This window comes from Furipterus horrens, unplaced genomic scaffold (assembly GCF_987537825.1).
Source record: "Furipterus horrens unplaced genomic scaffold, mFurHor1.1.pri manual_scaffold_11, whole genome shotgun sequence".
Lineage (NCBI taxonomy): Eukaryota > Metazoa > Chordata > Mammalia > Chiroptera > Furipteridae > Furipterus > Furipterus horrens.
The window spans coordinates 63,936,220-63,951,807 of NW_028327181.1; the positions used below are offsets into that span (position 1 = coordinate 63,936,220).

The 15,588-nt window shown below is 41.9% G+C and overlaps 1 long non-coding RNA gene across 1 annotated transcript; it reads left to right on the plus strand.

Moving 5' to 3' along the window:
• On the plus strand, positions 1-14,128 carry LOC149998020 (uncharacterized). Its single transcript, XR_016514063.1, has 3 exons — positions 1-697; positions 10,482-10,553; positions 14,114-14,128. It is a non-coding gene; the product is annotated as an uncharacterized LOC149998020 (long non-coding RNA).
• The last annotated feature ends 1,460 nt before the right edge of the window (positions 14,129-15,588 follow it).

The window sequence follows — 15,588 nt, forward strand, 5'->3', positions numbered from 1 at the left end:
AAAGGTAGTAAGGCAGGGGAGAGTGTGAGAACGGCTGCCACCAGCCCCTGTCCCGAAGGGTTTCCCAGCAGGCCCGGCCCCTCGGGCCAAGGCTCTAAGATCAGCAGGAGAGTCTCTTGCGTGGAAAATCTGGGCACTTTTCAGAAGGCTGCTTCCGCGCTGGGCCTTTGGGTCTCCCGGATGCAGCCCCGTTGCTTTTCACAGCCAGATGTTTGGGGAGCTTGTCTCTGGAGTGCAAATCTAAAAACGTTGGTGACTGATGTGGGGCACCCGCCCTCAGTTCCAATGGAGAAGCCCTGGGCCTGTGAGTCCCCGCGCGATTGTGGATTAGGGAGCCGCGTCTCAGCCCCTCCTAACCACCTCCATGCGGCTTGTTTCTCGTTTGCAGATGTGAAGCAGCAGCTGAGCGAGTTTTCAGGATTTTCCCCCCAGAGGACATTGTTTCATACGCCGCTGTCGATCTGGTGTGTCCGCGGAAGCGGGGAATTCAGGCTCTTTTTAGCTCACAGCCTTGGACACCTCTGTGTATTATCTTTGCTCTAATCTTAGCTTCGATCTTGAGCTCTCTCTGCAGGGAAGGCATACAATTGAACAGTCTGCCTCTTGTGCCAGTTCTAGTTGGAAAACCTAGTCTGGTCCAGGGAGATTTTTCCAGCAAGAGACTGTCTTTGTAAACCACCCATAAAGTGGCACTGAGGTGAGTTTGTTACTCAGCTGATCACTGGAAAGCAGGTGAAGCTAGATTCTATGTCTTGTTGAAAACTACTCCACTTTACCATTTCCAAAATAAGACAAGCCCCCACCCTTCCTGGCAGCTATATAGAACAGAAAACTAAAAGTCCTTTGAAAGAAAAGCCCCCTAAACAGCCCAGGGAATTTTGAAAACCCTTCAAGAAGTTATTGATCTCATTTGGGTGCCTCTGTCCATAGAACTTTGGTATATGGTCTGAGCGGAGCCAGAGAGTAGGGGGAACACCGGCAAATGGCAGCAGGAGGACACTTGTCAGAGGAGGCCTGGGGACAGAGGGCCATGGTGAGGAGGACAGTGAGGGACCAAGACTCGCCCATGCCAGCCTCCTTCTGGGGTCCAAGCTGAGTGAGAAAGGAAGTTTTAAGTACAGTGGTGCCTGTTGACTTGTACATGCAACAGGGGTCTTGGGTCACCACAGGGCTCAGGGTATTTGCAAGAATAGTTCCAAGTACTCACTGGACTGGGGCTGTTTCTGGGGAAGTGGTTTCCACAGCGAGAGGAGGTGAGATGTTGATGTCACCCTGGGGGCAACACTGAGCTGTTTCTTCTCACTAGAACTCTCTAGTCATTGTTTCCCTTAGCAGAGCAGAAACTTCTCTGTTATTCTACAGCTGTTCTAACTGCAGAGATGTGACAAAGTGCAATGATGCCATGAGCCCTGGGCAGCACAACCCAACCGAAGCCACATCCTGGGCTTCAGGAGTCATGAGCACAGGCAGCCTCTCAGACACCGGTTCATTCGAGAGAGGTCCATCAAGGGCCCCAATATACACATGGAAAAGGGCACGAAGATGTGTTAGATATGGTGCTAATGTGCATAAGGAACCTTAGGCGATCTTAGCCTTTGGCCAAGGTAATCCATGGTTAGGAATCTATTTCCTATGTAAGTAACTTCAAATATGGAAAAAAGATTTATTCATAAGAATCTATGGCATCCAGCACATCGATAGCAATTTAAAACTGGACCCAATTTAAAGCATCTACAATATGGAAATGGCGAAGAAAATTATGGCATCTTCATTTGGTTGTCTATTTGGGAGCTTTTACAAACAATGCAATGATGTGGGAAACACTTATGTTATAATAAGTTAAAAAACAAAAACAAAGATACAAATTGGCTTATTTTAATTAGGACCCACCCAGTGTCCGGGAATGTCGCCAATTCCATACAATATTTTTTTGTGGATGCTGGTCCAAGGAAAGAAGGAGAATAGAAGTATCAAACAGAAGGTTCCCCCAGTCATCGACCCCCTTGACCACCTAATGTTAAAGGACTGCCCCCTCTTCCTCAATGTGGGCAACTGCAGTAATGATGACTCATTATTCTGAGAGTTCTTTCACTTTCTCCATCCCCGTCCCTGTCCCCAGGCTTCTGCTTGTATGAGATGAGTAGATGGTGTTTGTGGCAGAGCCAGTTCCACCCTAATCTGCATGTCCAGAGCCGACATGTAGCTTCATTTTCTGGTGGTAACTTTGGTACCACGAAGAGCTTAAGATTTGGACGATAGTCCTTTATAGGGCAACAAGGAAGTACACAAGTCAGCATCCTCTTTTTTTTTTTTTAAAGGATATTTTATTGATTATGTTGTTACAGTAGTCCCAATTTTTTCCCTTTTGTTCCCCTCTGCCCAGTACCCACCTACCCTCCAGCAATCCCACCCCCCTTAGTTCATGTCCATGGGTCATGCATATAAGTTCTTTGGCTTCACCCTTTCCTATATTATTCTTAATTTCCCCCTGTCAATTTTGTACCTAAAATTATGCTTCTTAATCCCTGCACCATTTCCCCATTTCTCCCCCTTCCCCCTCCCAGCTGATACCCATCCAAATGATCCCCACACCTATGATTCTGTTCCTATTCTTGTTTTCTTAGTTGGATTTTGTTTTTATTTTTTTAGATTCAGTTGTTGATAGTTGTGAGTTTGTTGTCATTTTAATGTTCATAGTTTTGATCTTCTTTTTCTTAAGTAAGTCCCTTTGACATTTCACATAATGATGCCTTGGTGGTGATGAACTCCTTTAGCTTTGCCTTGTCTGGGAAGCACTTTATCTGCCCTTCCATTCTAAATGATAGCTTTGCTGGATAGCGTAATCTTGGTTGTAAGTCCTCGCTTTTCATCACCTTGAATACTTCTTGCCAGTCCCTTCTTGACTGCAAAGTTTCTTTTGAGAAGGTAGCTGATAGTCTTATGGGAACTACTTTGTAGGGAACTCTCATCTTCTCTTTTGTTGCTTTTAAGATTCCCTCTTGATCTTTCACCTTTGGCATTTTAATTGTGATGTGTCTTGGTGTTGTCCCCTTTGGGTCCAACTTGTTTGGGACTCTGTATTGGCTGTTTATTTCTTCCTTATGTTTCAAATCATTGATGTGAATCCTGACTTCCTTCCCTTCACTGTTGGTCCCCTGTAGGTTTTTCTTTATTTCACTTAGTGTAGCTTTCATTTCTTTCCTTATTTATTTGCCATGCTCAATGAATTCTCTGAGCATCCTTATCACCAGTGTTTTGAATTCTGCATCTGATAGGTTGGCTATCTTTGTTTCGCTTTGTTCTTTTCATGGAGTTTTGTTCTGTTTTTTCATTTGGGCCACATTTCTCTGTTTACTCAACTTGGCAGCCTCCCTGTGTTTTTTTCTGTGTATTAGGTAGAGCTGCTTTAATTCCCTGTCTTGGAGCACCTGTTACGTTGTAAGGGGCAGAGTGTTAGGTATTGACCAGGGCGGGGCAACCTGTTCCACTGCTTTGTGGTGTTGTATGTTGGGGAGGGGTCTGAGATGGAACAATGCTACTTGCTCAGCACTCGCCCTGTTTCCAGTCACTTCACTCACTTTCCATATATGACTGGTGCCCCTCTAGCTGTTGCCCTGGTGGTGGTTCCCTGAGCAGATGGGTTTGAGTGCTTTCCAGGACTGTGGCGGCCCTCTGAACAGACAGACATGGGTGGTTTCTTCTCCCGCGCAACCCCACAGCCAGAAACTATGAGGCTTTATTTTCCCAGCGCTGGGAACCTGCGCTTCAGGGTCTGGCCTGGGGCTGGGATCACTCCCCAGGTGTGAGTGTGGGACCACTCGTTCCACCAGCCGCCACCACTGCCTTGCTGCTGCCTTGCCACTGCCACACCGTGTCCTCTTCACCCCACCTCTCCATTTCTGCTGCTCCTACCCAGCTGGATGAATATTTACTCTTTAAATTCTTAGTTGTTAGACTTCCATACAGTTTGATTTTCTGGCAGTTCTGGTTGTTCTTTGTTTTGAGGTTAGTTGTGATCCTTCTTATGATTGTGCAAGGAGGTGAAGTGTGTCTACCTATGCCTCCATCTTGGCCGGACATGTGAGCTAACTTTTTATTAATCAAGAGATGAGAGAAGATTTCTCATACACACTAATCACTGGAGTTCAAAACCATTCCTGACGGGTAGTTGGAGTCTATTAGTTTCCTCAAACTGCTGTAACAAAGTACCATAAACTTGGCTTAAACAACAGAAATTTATCCTCTCACAGTTTTGGTGTATAGAAGTCCAAAATTGAAATGTTGCAGTCCAATGTTTGTGTCCCTCTCCCTCAAACTCATATGTTGAAACCTGACCACCCAATGCAATAGTATTATTTCTTTTGGCAAGTAATTAGGGTTAGATGAGATCATGAGTGTGAAGCTGACATTCACTTCCCTTTGAAGGCCTAGCAAACAATACTTAGGATTGTTAGCTGTGTATATACTGAGATTACAATTTGTGGTTGCGTTTACTTTAAAAGGCACACATGACATTTTATTTTTCTTAACGACATTCAGTCTACCTTGTATATACCTTGTCCTGTCTTTATATGAAATTAAGGATTCTACTTCCTTATGTTAATCTATGTCCCCTACATTTTTAGCAAAATGTTTTGCATGTAGCAGTAGCAGGTGCTCATCAAAGACTGGTTGGATAAATGATTGTTAGTAGGTGATAACTTGTAACAGATGAAGTTTTGATCATTCTTCTGTGAGTGCCATAATTCTAAATATTTTGTATTTGGGAAACTAAAACTTTATCTAATTAGATTTTATAGGCAATTCGACCAGTGAATGTTTTGAGTAGCAGACTTAGTATGCTTTGAGTTGCTATTTCATGTTGCTTGCCAGGCATTTTTGTTCATTGGATGTGGTGTTAAGTTGTTGGATGTCTACCTTTGTGAGACACAGTATTCCTCAAGATTAAGATAAAGGGATAACACACTTGGTGTTCTCAACTTTTAGAATATGTCCACTTGCCAAGTTGAGTAACAGTGCATGACAGCGAGTTGTCTAGGCTAAACACCAGTTTCATTAGTTTTTTGTTTTTGTTTTTTTGTGACGTGTACTTCCAGACAATAAAGGCTGGGAAGAAGGTTGTCAGGTAAATGTGTGTATGTGTGTATGCTTTGTAAGTAAAAACATTCTAGGGCTGGTTTAAGATACTCCAAAAGCACATTAACAAATGTGGTTGGTGGATTGGAATCCTGCTGTAGTGTCAAGGCTAAAAGACTAATATCCTTTACTGGTACTTTATATTCATTCTATAGACTAGAATGATGGTTTAAGTACTAACATACTAAATTCCTAGTATAAGAAATAACTCATTCCTCTAGCCATCTATTGAGTACTTTGTAGCTAATATAGCTGTTGATGGTGCAAAGACATTGACTGATGTCACTAGCTTAATTTTCTAAAATTATAGATTTAAAAAGTCTTATTCACTGGAGATTAAGTGTTTTCCTTTTTTGGAGAAAACTTTAAATGGGTATGTAAAGTACTCCGATGACATTGTTGTATGGCTGCCAACTTGTTAGTACAAAATCAAAATCATCTTGCTTTGCATAAGGTAGAGGTACTTGGCTGAATAAGGCTTTTATTTATTTTTCTTGATAAAATTCAAAGTTATTTCAGCCTATAGGTTTTATGACCTATTTTTCCAGTACCCTGAGAAGGCTGGTCTGGAAAACCTATTTAGAATAGGTATTTAGTAAAGTACTGACAGTACCTTGAAATCAAACATTTGCTAATTAAAGAAAAATTAACTCATAGTTGAAATAGAATAGTTCTTTCATTTCACTTGTGTGAGCCTGCTGAGAATACTTATGTGGAATTTTGAATTTGGAACCTCTGATGGCTACAGAAACAAAAGCTCTGGTGTCATCCTGGGCTTGAAGAAGCCTGTCTTCCTTCGAATTATGTGAGGAAGGGATTCCATACTGATGCTAAATTTTCAGAAACCTAATTCTAGCAAGAGAGTCATCGCTGCATGAGGCCAATCCTGGAATCAGTTTCCTTTAGAAACCAGTACTATGTGCTAGACACTGGGAATAAGATGCAGCTCTTCTCTCTTGGAGTTTATGGGCCAGACGTTGTGCCAGACAGTAATTTATAAAATAGAATATAAAAGGGGCTGTGAAGGAAGCAAATTGGGTGCTAGTTATAGTGTCTGAAGAAAATGGTTTAATGTGCCAGCTTTCACACCGGAGTGTCTTCTCCACATGTGCGCACAGGGCTGACCTCTGAAAAGGCCGTCATTGCTTTTCTAGATTAATGGCCGTGTTGAGCCAAGTGGGAGGGGCACCTTTTCCCAACCATTGTAAAGGGTTGTATACTGGGTTTCAGACCCTGTTTCCCAGAGTGAATTGCTCACTATCAAAGCCCATCTGCAGAAATTTTGGAGTCGTCCCTGACTCAGTGGTAGCCCCCACCTAACAGAGTGGCAAGTGAAGAATCAGACGTGGATTCTGAGAATTTCCAGGAAATGACAACATTTTAGAACTGTAAAGTGTGTCCCCTTCCCAGCCACCCACACTGATGTTCATTCTGTAGGTCAGCTACTTTTTAAAAAGCAGTGTAGCCAAAGGGCAGAAGAATGTCACTCAGATTTCAGCTTTAAGGGGGAGTTCAGGTTGCAGGAGCTTGACCAGCACTTGGGAATTTCCTGGGATGCCAGGCCCTGTGGCTTCCTTGGGAAGCTCTGCAGCAGGCACCTCTGCCCCCGCAACTTCCCACCCTCTTTACCACCCGCATCCACCACCCCTGGCTGCTGGAGTCCGTGGCCACCAGGTGTGCAGCCCAGTTCTGCCTCACTGTGAGGGGGAAGAGGAGGTCCGTCAGGAGGGAGCTGTCCTCTCTGCAGAAAAAAGGACCCCTTGGTCCCCAGTGATTCTGGAGAAAAAGGCTGGCTCTTCTGTAGTACTCTCACCCCAGACTAATATAACTGCCTAAAGGTTGGAACCTGAGGTGGGGGAGGGGTGCTTTCTTGCTAAGGGGCACGTGCATGATATGGCTGCCAACTGTGACACAGCTGCCAACTGTGACACGCTGCCAATTGTGACATGGCTGCCAATTGTAGGCTCCTGCTCAGTGCGTGCGCCTGCACCTCATTTGTCTGGGTCTCATTGCGCTGCCCCAGACACCCCTGCTCCCGACACCAGATCGCTCACTGTGCCCTGGGCCCCCAGGTCACTCACTGTGCCCCATCCCCTCCGGGTCACTCCTTGTGCCCCAGCTTTCCTAGGTTGCTCATTGTGTCACCCGGACCTCTGCTGGCATGTCCGGGCTGCACCTCTGGGCCCCACTGATTGTTGTACAATTGCAGCTGTTGTGGCTGCTGGCCGAAGCATCGCCAATGTATGATGCGAAGTTGACAACGGACAACTTCCTAGACAGAAAAACATTTTCAACACTTCAGGAGATCCTAACTCAGGAACCAAAAGCCCCTGAGACGAGAGAACCTCCTGAAGCTATGACGGAGCAAGACAGCTCAGCTCTGCTCCAACGGCCTCTTTACCCGTGGAACAATGCAGACCCTTCCACAGGCCTGCAGAAGTTTCCAGCTCAGCCTCCCAAGTATAATAAACATATTAAGGTGACAGGTCGACCTTCGGACCCGGAACTCACGGTAAAACCAAAGGCTACTGTGGAGGCTGAACGTCTGACATCCCCACCGCCGGCCACAGCTCCTCCGAAACACCCTGAGGAGACACTTCGACATCCAGAGACTGTTCAGCCCCAGAAGCCATTCTGGCCTGAGGTAACAGGCCTACATTTGAACCTGGACCTCATCATAAAGCCAGGAGCTATCGTGGAGGCTGAACATCCGACACCCTTGCAGCAGGCCACAGCTCCTCCGAAACACCCTGAGGAGACACTTCGACATCCAGAGACTGTTCAGCCTCAGCAGCCAACCTGGTCTGAGATAACAGATCCCTCTTGGGACAAGCAGTTTATAAGGGCCCATCAGGCAGTGTCATCTGAGGTCGGTCCTCCAATGCCTGAACAGAATACCATCGTCAATATATGTGAGCTCTGTTCCTGCCAAAATGAGACGCTGTCTTGTTCTGGCCTCGGCCCAACGCAGAAGCTCCACAGAGTGCCTGTGCCAGACCCCGACACGTACAACGACACCTTCACCACCTTGTAAGAATTGCCTTTCATCCTTTGTTCTCCGCAACATGCCTGACCTGCCGGCCTTCTCCTCCTGGTCTCCCTGAGCCGTCCTCATCTTCTCAAACCCACACTGACTACTTCCTGCTTTTATATTTTGTTTGTCATCTATTCCTTATCTTCATTCTCCTTCTTACCATTGTTTCCTCCTCCGCATTTTTCCTTAGTGATTTTTCTTTAGCCCCATCACTTCATTCCTTAACCCTCTACTCTCCGCCCACTTTTACGCCATCCTCTTTACAGCTTCGTGGCCCTCTCTGAATCTCATTGGTGGTGATACAACAAATTGGATAAGAGAAGAGATTCTAGAGCCAGAGTGCCCGAGTTTGAATGCAGTTATGCCATATATTAGTGTTTGGATTCAATTTCATCATCCGTAGAGTCAAGATTATGATAGTTATCATCTCTTAGGATTGTTGTGAGATTTAGATGAGTTCACATATGTCAGTGCCTATCATATATGCAGTTATACCCAGAACTCACATTTGCCACCTGGCTTTCTAAATATATCACCCATTCTGTGTCCAGCCAGGGCTAAGTACTATGGGAGCCACAGATGTATGACATTGTCTATAAAACATGACAATGACAGGTGGGAAGAAAGGGAATATGACTAAAAAGGGAGATGATATATAGTTAAGTACTAAAAAAGATACGGGCCAGAGGTGGTATAATTCAGCAGAATCTGTAGTCACTGGCCTATGGAAGTCGGAAGACTGCATGGCTAAGCTATAACTTTAACTGGGACTTAAAGGTGCCTGTGGTTTGTTACATAGAGGAAAAATAATGCGTACAGTCTTGGCAGCAGCATGGCTGCAGGAACGATCAGGACTTATTAGGCTAGTCTTGCTGTCAAGAATTGGTTTAGGAAGCGGTGAAAAATATGCTTATGAAAAACTTTGGCTCTAGGAGTTTGGAAATTGCACTGAGACTGGGAGAGCCCCTGAATGTTTTCAAGTGAGAGAGACAGGTGGTAAAAATAAGAGGGTTATTTTAAATTCCATATGTAGAGCGATCTCAAGAGGAAAGCCTGATTCAGGGAGACCAGTAGAATACTTGAGCAAAATCTAGCAGTAAAGCGAGAAGAGTGGTTGTGATAGGAGGAGAAAGAACATCCTGGGAACAGTGTAAAGAAAAACCGACAGGCTGTAGTAACTGGCTGGAGTTGGGGAATGGGATGTACAGGAAAGATAAAAATCAAATACGACCCTGTAAAGTTTCTGTCCTGGGTGATGAGGAGAACCACAGTGGTGTACGAGGTGGACAAAGAGCAGTTGGAGAGGAGAGCCAGACTGAAGGAGACAAGTTCAGACTGGGCAGTTTTTATTGGGGAGCCGAAAGCAACCAGAAGGATTCTGGTTGGGTGGAAGTGTCCATTGTGCAGAGGGACAGACAGGGACCCGTTTGACTTTTCTCACCTTCCTGGGAAACGCGCATATAAACTGGATAGGTAAGTTGTCACTGAGGGACAAGGACAAAGCTAAAGGTGAAGATTCAAAGTCACCCACGGAGTTAGTGGTTGAGACTGAACCTTGGGAATTTCACAGCTTCTTTTAAACACTTGTAATTCATGGGTACAGCCTCCCTGTGTTGTTGGTGTTGGTGTTAAAGTCACAGAAACACACAGGACAAATGTGAAAATCCCACGCAGCACTTCCCGCCACTCCTGTTACCACTTTGGCATGTGTCTGTTCTTGCAATCTCTCTCTTTCTTCTTTTCCTTTTCTTTTGCAGTTTCCCCCCTAAAGAGGTAATACTTTACTCCTTGCTCAGTGATTTGTGCTTTTCCTTGTCAAATATGTCTGTGAGATCTTTCCATATCAGTCCTTCTCATTTCTAATTGCCCTTATCTTTCTAACACCTGGAAAGATTCCCACAGAGGGCACTGACCCAAAGTTTTGCTGTGGCCTGGCTGACACAAGGTTTCTTTATGTTAATTTGCTGATAATGATAAATTTTTCTGTTGAATTATTATTTTTGCATTGGTTTGTACAAGGAGTCATTTTAGACACAGGTGGTTTGGGAGAAAATGCATTCAAAGTAATTAACTGGCATTACCTAGCCTAGATAATAAATTGAGGTTCTGAGGAGATGCCTCATGGTTTGTGCCAGGGGCCCCACATTATGTCTTTATTAATTTGTGCAGACTGGGAAAGCTGATAGCTGTGGAAATTAGAAAGCTGGTATTTTCTGCATTTGATTAATCCCCACAAGCTTGCCATGACTGTTTTAATTACTGTTTGTTCTTTTCCTGCCTATTTAAAGATATTAACTGTGTTTCTTTGCAGCAATTTAAAAGGCAACTCTATTTCTTACCTTGATAAGTATTCATGGAGGTTCTTCCATACAACTGAGAAACTGTGAGTATAGTCTCTCCAAAAATGAATACAAACAAACAAACCTGACTGCACTGTAAGATCCTTCTTAGTCCCCAATTTTGAGGTCAGTAGCTCTGAGAAAAGGTATTCACCTCCATATCATAAATCAACCTCTATTGATTCCAAGTCTGTGTTTATTTTAAAAATTAAATTGGCAGGCCCTCTTTAAAATGAATCAATTTAACCTTATTCTTCACTGTAACAAGTAATACATGTTTATATTCTCAGTATATAAAAATGAAATACAGGTATAGTGAAACCTTCGCTGCCGCCCTCGTCCCCCACCCTTAAGGTGAGGCTGTTCTGAGCTGTTTACTGTGTGCCCTTGCAGACCTTTCCCCGTGCCTTTGCCTACATACTGATAGCACGATAGGCATGTTGTATGATTTTCATTTTTTTTTTTTTTACATAAATGGTAACAACTTGGTCCTTCCACCTCTTGCTATGTCTTAGATTTGTTTCCTTCCTGGTTAACCAATTCATTTAAACTCCTGCATAATATTCTACAGGATGGGTGTGTTACAGTTAAAAATACCCCTATTGATGGATGTTTAGATTACGTCTAGTTTTCCTGTTGCACGTATTGCTGCAATGAACATTCTTGTACATGCATCTTTGTGAACATGGACAGGCTTTCTGCAGAATAGATATTTAGAAATGAAATTGTTGGGGTGAAGACTATACTGATATAACATTTTAACTGCCCTCAAAGAAGTTGTGCCAACTTATGCTCCAGTCAGTAGTAGGCCACGACAGCATTCATTTCCAGCACTGATAGTCTCCATTTTTTGGCTTATGTAATGAGTGAATAAAAGGGGTCCCATCTGAATTTGAATTTTTCTGATTACTTGTAAATTTAACTGAAGAGTATCATGCGTAGTGAAATAAGCCAGGTGGTGAAAGAAGAATACCATATTATCTCACTTCATACAGGAACCTAATGAGAAAACAAACCAATGAGCAAAGTAGAACCAGAGACATGGAAACAAGGAACAGGCTGACAGTGACCAGAGGAGAGGGGAGAGGGGGAAAAGGGGGGAAAGAAGGGGAAGGGTCTAGTGAAGAAACTAGTGTAAATGACCCATGGACATGGACAACATGGAGGGGGTTGGCTGTGGGAGAGGGCTGGGGGTGGGCAGGGCAGGGGAGAGCAGTGGGGGGGGAAATGGGGACAATTGTAAGAGAACAACAATTTTAAGAAATCTTTAAATATTGAACATTTATATTTCTTCTCTGATTTTGCCCTGTCCTTTTTTGCCTATTTTTCTTTTATCTTTTTAAAATCAATTTGTATAAAAGTCAGTTTAGGTACACAAGTAGTTTGGGAAAAATATTTACATTCAAAGTAATTAACTGGCATTTTTTATGACAAGTTTGTGTGTCATATTATTAGTTCAACTCGAATAGATGTCATAAACGACCTCTGAGTTAATAATAAGAGACCTACTAGCCATAGTAATCTAAAAATAGGGTTTATGATCACCCTCTAAGATATCTTATTGGTAACAAAAAATGCTAGAACCAGGCAGGTGTTTTTTTTTTAACTTATGAATTTCTTTGAAATTATATATAGTTTATATTTTTCATGATAGAGTCTGAATTGGAAATTTTATTTCCCAAACTTGTAAGAAAAATGGAAGTCATTTAGCACAAGAAATAAATAAGATTGGTTTTCTTTAAGGAGTAGAGAGAACGGGGTAGTCTGAAAGATGGTGTAGGAGAAAAAACTTTGGATTGTGTAACTATATACCTATGGAATTTTGAGCCATGAGAAATATACATTACACATTTTTAAGGTAAAAATTAAACATTACTTTTTAAAAAAATAATATGTGTTTGGGATCTTATAGACAATAGCATGAATCTGGGAAGTGTTGAAGATTTCTAAGTCAGCTTGAGATTTCTACCTTATGCGGGAGAGGTCTCTAACGTAGGGTCAATAGGCTCCCCAGAGCAGGATTTCTTCAACTTTTTGTTTTTTCCTTTAGTCTCTTTGGTGATTGGCAGAAGCCTCTGTTCTTGGGGACTATGTTTTTAAATGAAATAGAAAAACAATAAAAAATAAATTTAAAAAATATATAAGAAAATAAAGGAAAACTATTACTGAAAAAAAGTTTTCAAATATTTTTTAAAGCTATTGATATAGTAATAGATCTGCTTCTCTTAACATACTAAGAAACGAGCTATAGTGGTAGATCTAATAACTGGTTATAACTTCTAAGTAGTGATGTGAATGACATCTGCAACAAATATGTGATTTGAAAATACGCATACAGTTTTAAGTGATTTAGGGAGGTACAATTTTTTCCAATGTTTTACATTTATGAAAAGGTTTACTATAAACATTGTTGGACATGGCAGTTTTTTTGCTTTTTCTTTCTGGACCATTTCTATGGAAATATGAAAGCGTGAGGTGAGAAAGGGAGGTGAGAAAACAATGAATCAGAGCATCACCCCTGACCATTCCCGCTGCATACACATTCTGGCCATCACTGCTGTTCCTTATAATGTGGTGAATTTCAAGTTGAGGCCAGGGTCTTTGATGCCTTTTTAGGACTCCAAGACTTGTTTGTTGGAATTAAAGTCTTTGTGTTTTTATTTTCATGTTTGTTTGTTTTTAAAGGTAACTATATCTGTGTCATCTGAACTACCTTATAACTGAGAACAGTCCCTGATCTTAGTTGTTGAGTTTCTGGGCCGTAATATTTTGCCATATGCTATGAGTAAAGAATTAAGCTTTGGGGTAGAATGATGCTACAAGATGCGGTTATAAAAATATGTGGCCAACAGACATTGAGCAAAAGCAGAATATTTCAAACGCTGAACTTGATGGAAATGGCTTCACAAGGCAACACAGCACCTCCTCCAATCCCCAAGGCTCCTGAAGGGGGCACCACCTAATGTCATGTGCAAGGAGCGTGGAGTCTCCTGCAAGAGACACCCACGTTGACGTTTGGCAGAGCTGCTTCCGTACAGGCTCTCTACCACTCCCTCGCTCCGTTCTTGGAGGCACTGGCCCTGTGCCTTTCTGCTCCTCACATGTAGGAAATGAGTGAAACTCCCCTCACTCCCCACCCCTAACCCCAAGCATGTCCCTCGTCGTTACTGAGAGACTAGATAAAGCAAAGGCCTTCACATTCCTTGGGCAGACCAGGTGTCAGGCTTGTCTGTGGCTCATTCCTGTTCCCTTCCTCTTTCATTATGGAGAATTCTGGCCAGATCGCTCAGTTTTCTAATTTATTCAACTGTCATTTCTGCTGCGCATATACTGAGCATTGTTTTTATGAATGACAACACTCCATTTGTATAAGGCTGAGTTCATTCTTTTCAGTGGATGTGCTGGCTGCTTACAGCTCTCTGAGGATATTAATTGTGCTATCCTGAAGTCCTCTTGTGCTTCCTCCGTTAACTCCGTATCATTGGCTATAAACTCTTATGTTTGCTTTCGTTTTCTGTCCAGGCTTCTCCATATATATTTCTGTGTCGTAAATAATTGTAGTTATTTTGCCTTTTGATCCAGAAATAACCTTTTTATTTTTCAGAATCTTGAGTAACAATCAGTTAAAAGAAATTCATAAGGACTCATTTCAACGTCTTTTGTTCCTCAAGTCTTTGTAAGTTAATTGTTTTTATTTATAATTTTTTAGTTATATTATCTATAAGATACATAGGGGTTCAGATTAGATAATCTTTACAATTTCTCCCAGCAATAAAATGCTACAATTCTGTAAGTGTGGATAGGGCTTCCAGCCTATCTTGAGCATTTATTATCCTCAATGCATTTTCAATTTTTTAATCATATAAACAAGATATAGGTAGGAAATTGTCTCCAGTTATAGAGGAAAAGTGGTAATAATGTCTGAGTACTTATACACACCCATATGAACCTTGTTATATAAGTATTCATATATCATCTGCCTGTATTTACATTTAATTTAGGGCCCATGGATCAAATAGAGCCTATGGTATGTTTCCATACAGCCCATAAGTTAAGAATACTTTTTACACTTGTAAAGGGCTGTAAACAAAAAAAAGAAAAGAAAGAAGCGAAGAAGAATATGCGAGACAGACTGTCTGTGGCCTGCAAGGCCTAAAATATTTACTGTCTGCCTTTACAGAAAAGGTTTTAAAATGTTAATTTAGTAAAATGAGAAGCATTCAGGTTAACCTCAAATTGTCTCCTAAAGGACAAGAAAATATGGAACACTTACATTAATTTGAATGCTATTAACCCAGAAATTTTCAATAATTTAATCTAAATTAGATTAACATTTACATATCAAATGTTTAACTAAGTAGATGAACTATGTAAACAATATTGTTATGAACATGTTAAGTTACCAGGAGAGCAGATTTGGTGTTCAGGATTTTAATGTTTAAAATGATGGTTAAGTGGTATACTTAGAAATGTCTACACCAAATAAGCTTATGAGAAATGCCTCTAACTTCACTAATTACAAAATAAAGATCTCTCCAGCCTCCTGGCCAAGGAAGAAACACTTGCCTAGTGATTCCATGTACTTAGAGATAAAGGAGATGTCCTTTGCTATAAGAACTCAATTCTTATTGTTTGTCCATGGCATTCAGAGATGTGTATGTCATTAATTTTTTGAAGCTAATTAATGATGCTTTTTAGCAAATAGATGCTTTTTGAAAATATAGAAGGCTTAAGGGAAGTGGGTAGGAAGAGCCTCATGAGGCACTAAAAATAGTCCTTTGAATTATGAAACTTTTCAAGCCTCAGGGCATAAGCACTTTTGAATTGGTCTTCTGGGGTATCTCGCCATCTGGGTTCCAAACCTTACAAACAGGAGGAAGACAAATGAGGTAACTAACTGCTCAATCGATTAGGTCATTCATCCTTTCTGCTGTGAAATACTTTGTAAGCTAATTATTCCATGCCGGCCTAAGTATTCCCATTCATTAAAAAAGGTCAACCAACAAACAAGCTAAAAAAGAATATGCCAAGCACTGTCGCTAGTATTGTAGGCGCAAATATGGGTAAGACATGGCTTCT